The 15,611-nt window shown below is 44.0% G+C and overlaps 1 long non-coding RNA gene across 2 annotated transcripts in view; it reads left to right on the forward strand.

Annotated features, from left to right (window-relative positions):
• Positions 1-15,374, forward strand: part of LOC135367844 (uncharacterized) — a 247,651-nt gene extending 232,277 nt beyond the window's left edge. For both annotated transcript variants that reach the window (XR_010414548.1, XR_010414554.1), the window contains exon 3: positions 14,717-15,374. This is a non-coding gene — a long non-coding RNA (uncharacterized LOC135367844). The remainder of the gene's footprint in view (positions 1-14,716) is intronic.
• Positions 15,375-15,611: the final 237 nt, after the last annotated feature.

Consider the following 15,611-nt stretch of genomic DNA (forward strand, 5'->3'; position numbering starts at 1 on the left):
GTTGGCTACACAAAGCAGTCAACATGGCCCTAGCGTCGGACTTGGTGAAATATATGAGTCGTGACGCACGCTTCTGGTGTTCTCTGAGTGCCGCAGCGTCAGCCACGTCATGCCCATGTATGCCGCAGTGTCCTGGAATCCATTGAAAGAACATGTTGTGTCCAGCTCCAGCAGCCACCGCCTGTGCGTGTAGTTTTACCGCATGAGCAACTACAGGGTTGACAGCACTCTTCGACTTGTTGGTAGCCGATCAATCAGTTGGTGACAGCAATAAACGGCTGATGTCTCTTCGTGACGTGCTTTTATGATGGGTTGCAAGTTGGGGCGACAGAGGATTTATCGGTTATAGGGTTCAATAAGTTCCGAGTTCTAAGTTAACGTGCGTTCTGTGTTCACCCTTCACTGCCTCCCTCCACTGATGTCGTGCGACGCGTGACACCTCCTTGGCCTACAATTATTTGTCATCCTCTGCCTTCAAAGCACCCTTTTATAGCGTACATATATTTATTTCCTATCGCGTTGACAACAAATGGAATTTATTGTCCATGCGTGTGACACACGCATTCGAGCTCCGTGTTTCCGAGCTCGTGCTCGTTGTTTCGAAGGATATGGTGTGCTATCGAAGGCTGTTGACGCGCATCTAGCCGACCATATGGGGCCGTTCTCGTGAAGGATAACAAAAAGAAAAAGAAAAGAAAGAAAAGAAAAAGAAAAAAGAAACAGGAGAAAGAAAACACAAAAAATAAGAATACCGGAGAGGTTGGTTTTATTGTCGCTTTTCAACAATGAACACATGAATGAAGTATAGGCTCCGTGTAGTTCGCAAGGGGGCAGCTGGACGCTTTGCGTTCGTCGCCATCCAGCGGCGGAACTGTTCGAAACTGGGTAGGCGAGTCGGCACCAAAATCTGCAGTTTTGTACGCCGTGACTTCGAGGATTCTAATTGACCTGTTATGCGACGTCTTCCGGAGTTCGAAGTTGAACAAATGCATTAAGCTCGAGGAGAGTGGTCATATGTACCGAGTACGTGAAACTGAAAACTGAAAAAGATAAACGTTTGCCCAGTCGTAATTGCAATAATAGGCTACGTTGCGCTTACTGGCAAACACTGTAAGAAAAATATCCTAATTTTACTGCACAAGTGACTGCTAACGCTGTTGCCGGCATCCGTTTCGAGTGCACGCTGCACTGTTCCCGACTGGGTTTTCGCAGTTTAATATATCTTTAATGAAAGTGGCTCTCTTTTTACTGTGGAAGCTGTGCAGTGTGCACTCCAAACATTATTTTTCTTTTTGTATTGTAGACTGATGAGATGAATCACAATTTTTTGGCAATAACTCCTTTACAGCACGTGTGCCGGCATTAAAGGATTAGCAGTCACTTGTGTGTAAAATCATGTGTTTTTTTTTCTTTCCTTTTTTTCAGTGAACATGTTTTCGGCGTACATATCAGTCGGTGCTGTGTAGATCCAACCCTTATAAGAATAGCTGTTGACCTTTTGTTTCAATCCTACAGGACGGAGTCAACTGAGAAGACAGGCGTTCAGTAGATTTTCTATTCACCTCGTGTTTACATCACATATTGACTTTGTGTTGACTTATGGAACTTTAAGTCATGTAGACAGTTATTCAAAGGAAGGCAACAAGTATTTCTGTTGATTCTGCATATACTTTCGACAAACTTTATGTGACCTTCATGTGTATGTCTTGCCATATATATATATTTTTTTTTTCAATTTCTGTGTTGACTAATTGTTGAGTCAGCTGCCGATGAGTATAGGATCTGCCATGCACACGTGCGTTGCTTAACAGAACCAGTTGCTATTATGTTGTGTATCATCCATGTAGCTTAAAGGAATACAGTGGACCACAGATGAGTAAAGTGACTTCATCATGCACTGTATTATCTATATATCACAACATTTAAATATCACAGATTTGCCTTTATAGTACGTTCCTGTAATCTGGTCGCTCGATCTATTGCCCATTATTAGCTTCAAGTTGTTTCAGCTGAGTTCTTCGCAGCCAGCTTCATCAGTATCGTCACCAGGCAGTTTTTTTTAAAAAGGGGCGACCACTTCTGGTATGAATTTCTGGGCAAGTGTACTCTGAAAAGAAAATACCAGCGCGGTTAACAAAGCAGTAACTAACCCGCAGAGAAAAAAATATATGCACTTAGAAATACAAGTGAATACATATGAGGAATACAAGCCATAAAAGCAGTGCTCCGCTTTCTGCGTGACACGGGCCTCCTGGGCTCCCTGTGAGCCGAGTGTCTTTTTCAATTTTTGTTGTTTCTCTGTTCTGTTTTCTCTTTCTTCTTTTTTTGAAATAGCAAGACGGCGTGCTGCATGGTTGATCTTTCACCGTTCTTTCTTTTTCTTATTTTTTTTCTGACATGAGGACATAAGGACAGCGGTGCTGATCATCCGAGCATAGGGGCCAGCTCTCACTTGGCGACGCCCGACGCGGCATCGTGAGCGGGCGGCGGAAACACGCGCATTTTCGGAGTCGGGAGAAAACAGAGGTCGAGCAAAAAACGGAAAATTGCCAGGCCGAACTTCTTTCACGACGTCAGCGAGAGCTGCCGAGGAAGACAGCTGGCGACAAATAAGTTGACACCGAAAGGCCACGCCGCCTGATTTTTCCTCTGCTTTAGACGACGGAATGCCACTGTGGTGGGAACATGAAAATCGTGCGCTCTGAAGGAGCGGCGGAAATGCGCCTCAACTTCCGCTGCCCGCTCACGACGTCGCGTGGTGCGTCGCCAAGGGAGAACTGGCCCTGATACCTACGGATGAAGACCTTACGCGATTATTCGTACAGTATGCATAAAGCAAGCACTTGCTGGCAATTTGGTTCCACAGCAGGAAGCTCGAATACAACTCACACCCGTAGGAAAATCGGTGACCATAATTTTCGAGGAATCAGTCTTCATGAAGATACCCATTTAAATGTGTACAGAGGGCCGTCCAAAAAAATTTCATATTAAGAGGTCTGATGAAAGTGTGTGTGTCGTTTATCCGAATGACGCTTTTGATGTGCATCATAAATGTTTTGATGTGTGCAATTTGTTTCCCAGAAAGAAACACACATAAACATGGGTCCACGCCTTCACCCTTAACTCGCCACTCCGGGAATTACGAGGAGGAGAAGGCATGATGTCACGTCACCGATGACGTCATAATGAGAACTCGTTCTGGTTCGCTGGTCAGTGGAGGGGGGGGGGCGCCTTGTCTCTTTGCCGCCGTAAACCAGTTTTGCCAGTTCTCCCGGAGAATTGGGGATAGAAGAAGCGGCCGAATCATTACCGAGCGAGGAGAAACGCTTTTTCAGAACCCCGAACAGCCGAGTAGCAGACGACAGAGGAGTAGCAGACAACATTTCTCTTGACCAATCAGAGAGCGTTCTACTTATAGAGTTAGCGCGAGGTTCCACACAGTAAGTCCGAAAACAACCTTCTAAGTGTAAATGACATGCTCCAGGGCGCACTCCATTTTTTACACATCCCAAATGAGAGTGTTCGAGTACGCTTTTTTGAAATGGTGTTTTCTACGAGAAACACCTTTTCTAAATGGTGTATAGTGCTAAGAACACCTTTTTTAGCACCCATTTGTATCAGTGTTTTAACAGGAATACACCAGTCCGCATGGTGCCCCTGACCAGAATGGCACACGGGTCATTCTGGTCAGGGGCACCTGAAGCCCAATTAACACCATCCCGCGTATGACGTGAACAGTTTTTGTGGACTTTCTGTGACTTGAGCGAAGTTGAATTTCTCCGTTCTGTATGTTCACTTGCTCACAACACGTACAAAATACACGAAATGAAGTACTGCAAAACTATATACGTATCTATTTTATTCCAAATATGCGTACCTTGAAAGTGGTATCCAGTGTCGACACAGTCGTACAAAACACCCGGCGCACACAGTAGTGAAGTATTTCACATGTACACATGTTTCATGCGACATAGTGTCGCACAACTGACAGTCAATGACCGGCTGTAGTCTGAGCTCTTCCGGCGACCCCCGAGGAAACGGCGACGTCTCTGAAGCGCTAGAAAGGAATGTCTCTGAAATAGGGCGTTCAATCGCAAATTAGTAATGTTCAAACGCAAGTGAGCAAAACTGAGTAAAATAGCAACAACGAAGTTGGTTCACCCAGCTTACTGTTCAACAAATTAAGGCCTGCAAAAACGAGAATGAAATTAGCAGAATCAACACCGGCCACGAACTGATACTTGTACGCTTACCTGACGGGAAGCAGGGCTGCAGCTGCCGTTCGGAACAAACAAAAACCTAGAGCACAACAGTCATGGTATGAATATAAGTGAAGGTTCACCACACACTTCTATCACATAGCTTACCTCTTACGACGCAAAATCATATCCTCCTTTGCAGAGGCGGAGAGTTTTCATTTTTCCGGGGGGGGGGCAAAGGCGCACCGCGAAGTAAGTACTCTGGCGGGGGGGGGGGGGTGTTTCTTAAGAAAAAAAAAAGAAAGGAAAGGTAAGCCTGATGGATGTCGGCTTGTTATTCCAAACAAAAGTGAAAGGGGGAAGACAAAAAAGGCAAAGAAAAAAGAAAACAAAAAGAAGAAAAGAAAAGGAGAAGAAAAATGAAGGACACAAAACTAAAGGTGAAGAATCACACACTCTGGCGGGATCCTATGATGTATGCAGAACTGGTATAGAAATAAGAGGAAGGAAGAACAGAAAAAAAGAAAAACAGAGAGAATGTAAACAGTGAACATGTGCACAACTGAAGGCATTACGCCTTTGAAAACTGAGTGCAAAAGGAACAAAATGCATTGAATCCTCGGTGTTTGACCCGAAATGCGCGCAGTATAATGAATATGGTCAAGGAAATGGAGCAGCAGGGCTTGAACCCGCTCCCAACGGATATCCGTTCCGAAGATCCTACCGTTACACCTCACTGACAGCTGCTGGTACCTTTTCGACTGCTTCGTTTCATTCATCTGATTGCTTTGGGCGAGATTGAGGCAATGTGTTGTGTCATCCCCTGTGTTTCTTCGCTTCACCTTCTACTGTGATAATGAGTATGGCGGGCGGATACATATTTTACAAATTGCAAGATGCATTTTTGGGGTTGGTGCCTGTTCGCTCTTTTGACCCAGGCGCGACGAGCCCCAAAGGTTGGTGTCAGTCGCTTAGCGGGACTTCCCTGGGGAGGCCCCCCCCCCTAGTTCATGTTCCGGGGGGGGGGGGCAAGGGTCCCCCCCCCCCCCCGCAGTCGGAGCCTATGCTCCTTTGTTCTGTAATGGACAAGCGAACGCTGAGACAGTTGAAACATTGTGCAACCGTTCCGACGACATTCCGATGATGCCTTGGCGATGGCTAATGGCGATGACTCCTTCGTGACGAGGCGAGGGCGAGGCACGGAGGCGCAGAATCAAAATGTGGAACAGGTTACCTGTCGCATGCGCATGATCCTCATGTGGTCGTATAAGTTGGAAATATATTGTATACTGAACTGAAGTGTAAATAATACGAGGAACCGCCTTCTCAACGCCAAATGTATTTAGAGTTTAAATATCTAGCTAAAAGGTGACAAAGTGGCATTCAAGCTACTACATTTAATATCGTAAGTTCAGATTCAAATACCACTTTGTTTAGAGAGCCGATAACACGAATCTCTCTACCCACCAGGAGTGGCGTACGCGCCACATGTTTTTCTGCAGCACCCTCAGAAATTACTGGTATTACCCATACAGCTGGTCTTCCAATGAAAAGACCCACAAATATGCCTCTATACACATATGCCCCCTCCCACACACACACACACTCCGGCAGTATGGGAAGCTGGGTACCCCCTTGAGGTCGACCTGTAGTACCTTTGCAATGTCGCGTGGGATCACACTGACATGATATTTCTTCCCTAACTTAACTCGCTTTTGAGAACACCCTCTCTGACTTGCTTTCGGTTTAAACGGTGTAACAGGGGGTGCAGAAGGGTATAAACCACTTCAGCACCGTTTCTGATCCCAGCATCTGGAGTTAAAAAGGGCGCTTTTCTAAAAACTCTTTTTTAAACACTGCCTGTTACACTCGCCATAATGGTCACTGGAGTAAGAACGGTGTACATCACATAAAACACAATTTTTGTGTAGAAAAGGGTGTTTTTGGATTTACTGTGCAGGCACAGGCTGGTATGCTCTTCAGCGCCGATGCGCACGGTCGCTTTTTGCGGCGTACTTTATATTCAACTTCCGCGATAATTATGACTCTGTGGTGTGAATTACTTCGGATGGTGCATCTTACTGGCCTACCTAAATTTTTTTAGGAAGAAAACTGGGTGTTAAAAATGACTGATGTGCTACTTTAAAACATGAATTAGCAACTGGAACGTACCTACTGAGACAACAATGAATTCCCCCACCGGCGACTAGAAGTCTAGTAACGGAGACACGCCCGCCATGATAGATGCTGAACATCGATGACTACACACAAACAATGCTCACACATCTGAACTTGACAATGAGTAATTAACGTCACATTGCAGAAGAGAATTATAACGCTCCAAACGTACGGCGGCAAAGTTTGTAAATTACAGCTTAAAAGAACGCTTCCTCCAGAAAATACACCGTTTGCAAGACCGTGCCTTCGTGCAGCGTGCAGCAACCAGAGCCAGACAACGAACGCATCGCAATAGAAGTTAATATTTCAAACCCCTTGTCGTGGATTAAGTCGTAATTGATCGTCAGAATATTTGTGAAATTGATTTTCTCCGCAATGAGCTCTATTTCTTTTTAATGACCTTCGTGTGCGGAGCTACTTCAGGAGAACATGAGAATGGAGACCGAAACTTCCGTGTTCCAAACCAAAATTTTCCCACGTACGCAGGAATATCTTTCTAACTAACGGAATTTTTTCTGTGAAACGTCTATCCTTTTGAGGATATCTTTTACTGCGTTGAATGTCCGAGAGGTGTGATGGAAACCCACGTGTCTGGTAGAGCTGATATCTTGAGCACGCCAGCACACCCGAGCAAGAAGTAAAACGGATGGGGTATCAGCAGTGTGCACATCCCGTATAATGGACTTAGAAACTACTTTCTCTGATACGTAATTTGTTTTCCACATCTCTGCCCCTCAGCTGCGCGGTTCGAACACAAAAACGCCCCCATACACGCCCACACCCACGCCCCCTCCCCCGTCATTACTATATTTTATATGTATATATTACATTTTATATACTGATTTTTATATACGTCTATATTCAGCGAACACTGATCCCCATCTTGTTTGTTGAGAAAGATGTACTCCTCTTCATTGGAATTTAAAATGATGTGCTTGCTTCAACTACAAACAAAAATGTTACCTTGTCGTTTTAGTAATTTTGAGTGACAGATACCCAGCGTGGCGCGATCGGCTTCCCTGTTTCGAACGGGGAATCGGTGAAACTTCAAACGCTTCCCAGTAACGTTGTCAACATGGCTCCTAGTTTTAGACGAACGAAGCAACAATATCTGTTGAGACCATCCTGTGTTGACACTTTTTAGTGTTGGGATCTGCGTTGTTCATTGCTCCACACTACCACCAAGTATCAACCACCTAACCAGTTGGAAACGGCCTTCATGGCAGGGCGCGCTACCAGTGCTCCGAAACTTTAGTGCACCGAGCCTATAGCCACTCTCCGCAAAAGTCAAACGATCCAACCAGCGTGTGAGCTTTGCTGGACCGAAGGCTAAGAAGATGAACTAGGCGATAAGTCCAGGAGTTGCGGCAAAACACTGAGAACGCTTCTACAAAATGTCTTCGCCGATATTTCCTTCAACAGAACGTGAAACACGCGCCCCACAAATCAACCATTTGGAGTTACATGCCGGCGTTTTCTTCAATATTAAGGAGCCGTGGGCATTCATTTCCTGTTGCTTGCCACGTTGTCATACTTCAGCGATTCAGTTTCGTGAGTCGAAGGCCTGGTTTCGTTCTTGGTGCAAGGACGAAGTTAATCGATATGCGCTACATGTAATGTCTGCGAATAAACTTAAGGCTCTTGTTTGTGAAGAGCGCAAATGGCCCTGTCAGCGTTTTTGTAAAACTGCCTCATATTAAAACAGCAGGTGAACATTTAGTTTCCACGACCGGGTTGATTGACATGTGGAAGGATGTAGTAACGAGTATGGACATGTTGTAAGCTGTTACCGTGGGCTGTCTCGCTTCAATCTCAATCCTGAAATCTCGTTTCTGGCGAGTCCAGGATTTCGGGATTGGTAGTGAAAAATCTTGACATTCCATGAATGAAATAAAAGAAAAAAAAAAACGAGTATTCAGACACGAATCATTTATGTATCGAGAGAGACGAAAGGCATCTCGTCCTCGAGTTAGATACGACAGTTGGCCAAACAAACCTAATTGAAATCGTGACATCCCATTTGTAGAGTGCGAGTTGAAATTTAAAACAAAAGTTGTTGTGCCATACATGTAGCTTACTAAGGGTGGATAGCAACGAAGAAATCTGGCAAGTACCTACTGCACAAAATTGTATGTGCAGATGTACATATATACCCATTGTTGCGGGTTCCATGATGCAATGTAGTGGAAAATGTGCCGGTTTATTATGAGTATGGCCGAGTGCAGTGAAAGATGTCTAGGTGTGAATAATGTGAATCTGAAACACCTCCTTCTTCTGAGTGGGGACGGGGAAACAAACCCAGGGCCTAATCACCCAAAAAGTGCGAAAAACTCGCAGCGTAAAGAGCGCTGGTGCCTGGGAAGATCAAATTTCACACATACTAGAATTCCCTGATCGTCTTGACAATGGCCAAAAACAAATGTTGAACAAAATACGGATGGTACAAGCAAAACAATCTGATTTTGAGGCAAAGGTTGCTGTCTTTTCCTCGTGCTTAAACTCCCTAGAAAACGATGTATCCGAAATAAAAACAATGAAAACCGTTGTTGATGAAATTGAAACGAAGTCACGCATTCTTCACGAGCAAATCGCACAGCTGAAAATCGACAACTACAACTGGAGAATCGAATGCGCCGATCGAACCTACTATTCCATGGCCCTGAAGATTCCCTTACGGAAACATGGGCAGAATTTGAACAAGCCATCATTCCCTTTTGTGACGTTCACCTCGGCGAAAATATTGAGCTCTCTTGTATCCTACCAACACACCTGCTTGGCATTTACCGCCCTGGGAAAACACGACCCATAATCGCAAACTTTTCCGATTTCGAGGTAAAAGAACACCTTCTCTCCTGCTCATACAAATTCAAAAATACTATTACGTATTAAATTCTACGATACTAATACTAATAACTATACTATACTAGTTATTATTTAGTTAGTTTAGTTACTATACTAGTTAATAATACTAATAATAAGACTGTACTCCTCAGGTGTTCGCCTTGCACGCGCAGAACTTGTAGAGTTCGCTAAAAGCAGGAACGCCCATTTCAAACTTCAATTCAGCATGTTGCATATGGATGGAATGACTTATCACTACGACCGAGTAAGTCAGGAGATAAAACAGGCAGCAAATACCGGCCATACATACAATGTGACGGACGTAATCCCTACCTTCAACATCAGGTATCAGCACATGACAGAAACACAGTTCTCGAAACAAAACAATTCGCGTTTCATGTTTTTCTTCTTATTAGCAAGCTTTCGTAGCCTTCTTTGTAAACAGGACGAATTTCATGGTATCTTATACGATTGCAATCCTGAGGTTGTGACAGGCACAGAAACATGGCTATCCCCTGACATATCTGAGTCCAAACTGACTTCCTTCGATAAATACATCATTTACCGCAACGACAGATGTCTAATTAGAGGCGGATGTGTTCTCCTCTGTGTAAACAATTATATTGAATCCCACGTTTTATACGTGGACACAATTCTTCAAATATTATGCGACAGCGTCCGCACATCTCCTCCCACTATAGTTTGCGCTTGTTACAGACCTCGAAATCCCATAGACAAGTTCGTTGGCAGGTTATACCAGTGCTTAGACGAATTATACCAAGCTCTTCGGAACAGCAACGTACTGATAGGGCGCGACTTTAATTTACCCGCTATAAACTGGGATAACCTTTAGGTTCCACCAAGTAGCAGAAACCGAAAGTTAAGTTCAGGTTTCATTGACATGTGTTCCTATTGTAACTTGACGCAACAAATAGCAAACCCTACAAGATGTGATGCAATCATAGATCTCTTTCTAGCAACCGATGATGTTCCTATTACAAATTCAACTTATATATCATGTTCAAGTGATCATGAGCTGTTTTACATACAAACGAATCAACCAAAAGTGTACTGCAACTCGACTGGCTTCATGCAAACGCGATACCACCCCTAAGACAACGAACACCATAAACGTAGAAAATTACCGCCCAGTATTTCTCACACCCATCCCCTGTAAGATGTTTGGACATACACTCTTAGAAATGCACTTCACCGCATCGTACGCTCCTAACCAACCCTTATATCGAATGATATCATTATCTACCCTGATTTGTTAAAAACAGGAGGCGTACGCCTTTTTTGTGACACTTATGCTGTTCATAATTGTCACAAAAATGGCGTACGCCTCCAGTTTTCCGCATAACGATATCATTCGAGATGATGGTTGGCTAGGAGCGTGCTATGCGGTGAAGTTTATTTTTAAGTGTGTATTATTACTTCCCATACTATGACCTACCTTGACGAAAATGACCCACTGTTCGCAAATCAACATGGATTCCACAAAAATCGTTCATGCGAGCTCCAATTATTTGAGCTAACAGCCGAACTACATAGACCGTGCACTCGTTTGACCAAACAAATGCCATCTTAGTCGACTTCGAAAGGGCATTCGATAAGGTTCCCCTTACTCGATTGATGAACAAAATCAGTAGACTAAACTGTGACCTACTGATCAGAGAGTGGGGCAGCTCTTTCCTGAATTATAGAACTCAGTTCGTAATCATTAACTCCAAAACTTCATTACCTATCTCAATAAAATCTGGAGTACCTCAAGGATCTACTTACGTAAATGATCTGCAGAGAATAATTTCTTCATCAGTCAGATCATAGGCGGATGATTGCGTCATATACCATCAGACCATATACAGGGTGTATCACGTAATGTGTAAAAAAATATATTTAAAAATCTACACGTCGGAAAATTATGGGGTCAATGGTATTTGCCATCGTGTGAGAACGCTTTGATGAATTTTTCGCCATGGGAAATTTAATTTTTCGAATTAAACTCTGGAAATTGCCTAGTCAACCTAACATTTCTTCGACAGATCTGGGAAGCACGGGTCGGGTTTAGCCCACCACGGAAAAATTAATTTCGTGGTACAAAAGTAAGGAGCAATATCTCAAATTGGGCCCGCGGAAATTGCCACTAGCCTTTCGCATCCCGTCAGAGCGCTCCGAGAAGCGACGAATAAAAAACAGCCGCCCCGCACTTTCGCTATCGGTCCTTCATATCATGCAGATTGGCGAGCGGTGTCACTAAAGCAAACGATAACAAAAAAGCCAAGCGTAGAACAACACAAGAAGATAAACGTAATCACCAAGTGAACCTGTTGCTAAAGGCATGTGGGCGTTGAGAGGGGAATTAAAGGGGCGAGGCGACTGTTTTTTATGCGTCGCTTCCTGGGGCGCTCTGACGGGATGCGAAAGGCGAGTTGCAAAAGGCAAAGTTGCGAAAGGCGAGAAAGGCAACTTGCGCGGCCCGAAATGGGATATTTTTCCAATTCTTTCCGATCCTTACTTTTGTACCACGAAATGTATTTTTCCGTGGTGGGCTAAACCCGACCCGTGCTTCTGGAATCTGTCGAAAAAATGTTAAGTTGACTATGCAATTCCCGGACTTTAATTCGGAAAACTAAATTTCCCATGGCGCAAAATTCATCAAAATATTCTCACACGATGGCAAAAACTCTCTGAAGGCGAATACCGTTGACCCCATAATTTTCCGGGGTGTAGATTTTTAAATATAATTTTTTTGACAGGTTACGTGAGACACCCTGTAAATTGCTCGTCAATAATATGCAATAAATCGTTGGGTTATTTACGTCGCCAGCATTATCGTGCCTCCCCAACTGTCAAACATTTAGAATACTGCACATTCATAAGGTTCCAACTCGAATATGCTAGCATCGTCTGGATTCGACATCAGAATTAGCTATCGCAAAAACTAGAAGCCACACAAAACAAAGCAGCACGTGTTATAAGTATAGATAACTGTCCTTACTCTAGTGTGTCCCGGATCAAAAAGCAATTCAGCCTCCCCTATTTAAGTGAGAGAAGGGTGCTTGCCACCATTACCTTCTTTCACAAAATGTTCAATTCCAGTCGAGATCGCAGCATTCCCTACTGTACCCATCGCCCTAATACCCTAGTCATTCTGCATACCCATACAAGGTATTAGCGAGTTTGAGCACATCGAACGCAAAGGCGATAGCGTACGTAACAGATAGCGTTGGTGGTTCTGCGCACTGCGCGAAGCTTTCTGTTATGGGCATGCGCAGAACCATCAACGCTATACCTTACGTACGCAGAGGCGATAGAGTACGATCTACTAAAACTCTCTATTTCCAAGAGTTCGAGGTAACTCATTACTGTAACTAAGTTCCTTTTTTTGGTAACTTGTAACTTAACTCGGTACTTTTGCGCGTGGTAACTTTCAGATGATCTCGTTCGTTTTTCAGGTAACTTTGCCAAAGTAACGTAAGTGAAGTTCCAAGTTACTTTTAACTCGCTTTTCACTCATGTCCACATATTTTCTTGCTTTCGCTCCGGTTCCGTCATGGCATTTTTTGCCATAAAACGTGATATTCAATCAATGACAGTATTTTATTCAGGAAGTAAGAACCGCTACATTGAAATGAAGCTGAACGATTGTGCGCCCACAGGGAGTAAGATGCAAAGCGTTCGAATAGACCTCTACCAGAGAAACGTCATCATGACATTGGTAGACAGATTGAAACCGAAACGAATCGGAAGGAAAGGGCTGGGTTGCACGAACGGGCACTTGTTCGTTGCCTCCCACTGAAAGAAAAGTACACTCTTAAAAATGAACTTCACCTCATTGCACGCTCCTAGCCAACCATCATCCCGAGTGACATCGCTCACACCCCTGATTTGTTGAAAACGGGAGGCGTACGCCGTTTCTGTGACAATTATGAACCGCATAAGTGTCACAGAAAAGGCGTACGCCACCCGTTTTCAACAAATCACGGCAGATAACGATATCATTCGAGATTATGGTTGGCTAGGAGCGTGCTATGCGGTGAAGTTCATTTTTAAGAGTCTAGGACATGGGGTCGCTTCCCTGTTGACCATATCGTAATCCCCTCAAGACCGTGGCTTTGACCTTGTTCACCTCTAGCTTCGAGCGTAGTTCAATTCTACCAAATTTTGGCGCTGTCGAACAGTATGACGTAATTTGTTTACAAACAGGGAGAGCTCTATTGTTCGGCATAAAGGAAAACGATCTCAGCGTGTTTCACTCCTCCGCGGGGAACTCAAGGTCTAACTCAACTGTTCACGCGCGCTGCACCTGCGTAATGCTCTTTTGTATCTGAAGTAACTTGGAAGTAACTCGTTCTTTTTTTTAAGTAACTCAGTAACTGCGAGTTACATTTCAGGCTGAGGAACTTCGTTATTAACTTAGTTACATTTTGCACACGGTAACCTAACTTGTAACGAGTCCTTTTTGACGGGTAACTTCTCAATCTATGCTTTCCTACAGCGGTCCGGTCACAGAGGTCCCTTCATTCTCCATACCAGCTCATGATCACCATATGGAATTATTTGCTGTGTGATATGATATGTGATGAAGATCTTGCAGTGTTCATATCCTTCTGCACCGCTCACTTGGAAATAAACGAACAATGAGAACTGGCCATAACATGAATCACTGAGAGGGTCCTTCAGTGAAATTCTCTTGTAAATTGAAATTTGCATTCTCTCTCTCTCTCTCTTTTCCTGATTTTGGTTCTGTGAGTTCTTGACAAGTTTGTAGCAATGTTGGGGACAGGGTTAGCCGTCCCATATTACGTCTGTTGCGCCAATATTGTATTTGAGAGTTGACCATGATGCTGCCCGTCTTTATTACTCGAAAGAAATTGTCTTGCAACACCTGGAGATTTGAAATTAGATAAACCACGGAGTGCTGATTTTAGACAACCATGTCATCTGTGCTCTTTGTTGATCAAACCCCCACTCCCATTATGAAATGTATGGGGAAAAGCAAGGTATTGGTATTGCCTCCAAGCGTGGCTAATTTTCTTTTTTCTTTCTCGGACTTCATTCCCAAGCTGGAAATTTTCTAATTTTTTTTTCTGCTACTTCATTTGATGTCGACAGGAAAATATTGCGCTGCGAGTTGCTGAGGGACTCTCTACCGACAAACAAGGGAAATAACAATTGTCTTCATCGCAGTAGAATCATTTTACTGTTTCTTATAACGAATGATGCATGCAGTTAAATGATAAAGCATGCAATTAAAATGTCTGTTCAGACGTAATTTGACTTTGATGACGGCGCCAAAACACTGCGTTATTTTGTTCGTGTGTGTAATTAGAGTGACCGGAATTCTCTTGTTTACGACTGCATAGCTGAACAGTAATTTGTGCCGGACTTGTGCTTCTGTTTTGCCAGTTGCATTTTGCAAAAAGTCCTAGCTATTCACAACAGCTTTCCACATTGGAATGTCACTGACGGAGCCATACTTTTCTGCATTTCAGCCTGCAGAGATCAAGGTGACGCTTCAACTGTCCTCCTTCAGCGTAACCAGTCTATGGAGCAGCGATGACTTCCGGCACACTGGTTGGCGAAGATCGTGTTATGCTCTGAACGTGTGTTTTTCTAATCTACGGATGCCGAACTCTTGGCTCTATTATACGCAGCGGCTGCGATCCAACTGCGTGGAATATCTAACGCAGTTCTACTCACACACTGCATTGAGCAGCTTGTGGAAGGTGATGAACCCCATCTGCGATAACATCTTATTGTGGTGTATCAGAAGGTGCGGTGCGCCCAGCATAAAATCATCGGAAGTGGTCTTAATTAATTAATGGCGTATAAGCGTGCTGGGGTAGCCAGTTCGACTTCGTCGAAACCCACATCCCCATTTTTCTTTATCACATCACCATCACCATCCAATGGATCCCGTCTCATGTCCGTATCAACGGCAACGGAAGAGTGTACCGGATAGTGTCCTCAGCAAACCTGTGCTGCGGCCCTTGCTTACCGATTCCGGACGCCAACAACAGATAAAGTGACCGTTAAGCAGCTAGTTGAAGTGTGTCACCCTGGGGTACTGGACGTCATGCGTTGTGCGTTTTAGGTTCGTTTTCTTGCTGTACAAAAATAAAGTTTTCCATGGAGACGTGCAAAAAAAAAAAAAAAAAAGCAACGACAAGAGAGTTTTACTTAGAGCTGCATCTCAAATATGACATATACACAATAAAGGGGTCACCACTGCATGAGCAGTGTTGCTGCAGAAGTTGAGTTGCCAACCATGGGTGCTGCTCTATGCACTTCCAACTGAGTGGTTGCGAGTGTACGTACTCAGCGTTTTTTTCTTTTTTTTTCTGAGCTTCTCCGGGAGACATCTATTCCATCTCATTACCCTCAAGG

This window comes from Ornithodoros turicata, chromosome 1 (assembly GCF_037126465.1).
Source record: "Ornithodoros turicata isolate Travis chromosome 1, ASM3712646v1, whole genome shotgun sequence".
Lineage (NCBI taxonomy): Eukaryota > Metazoa > Arthropoda > Arachnida > Ixodida > Argasidae > Ornithodoros > Ornithodoros turicata.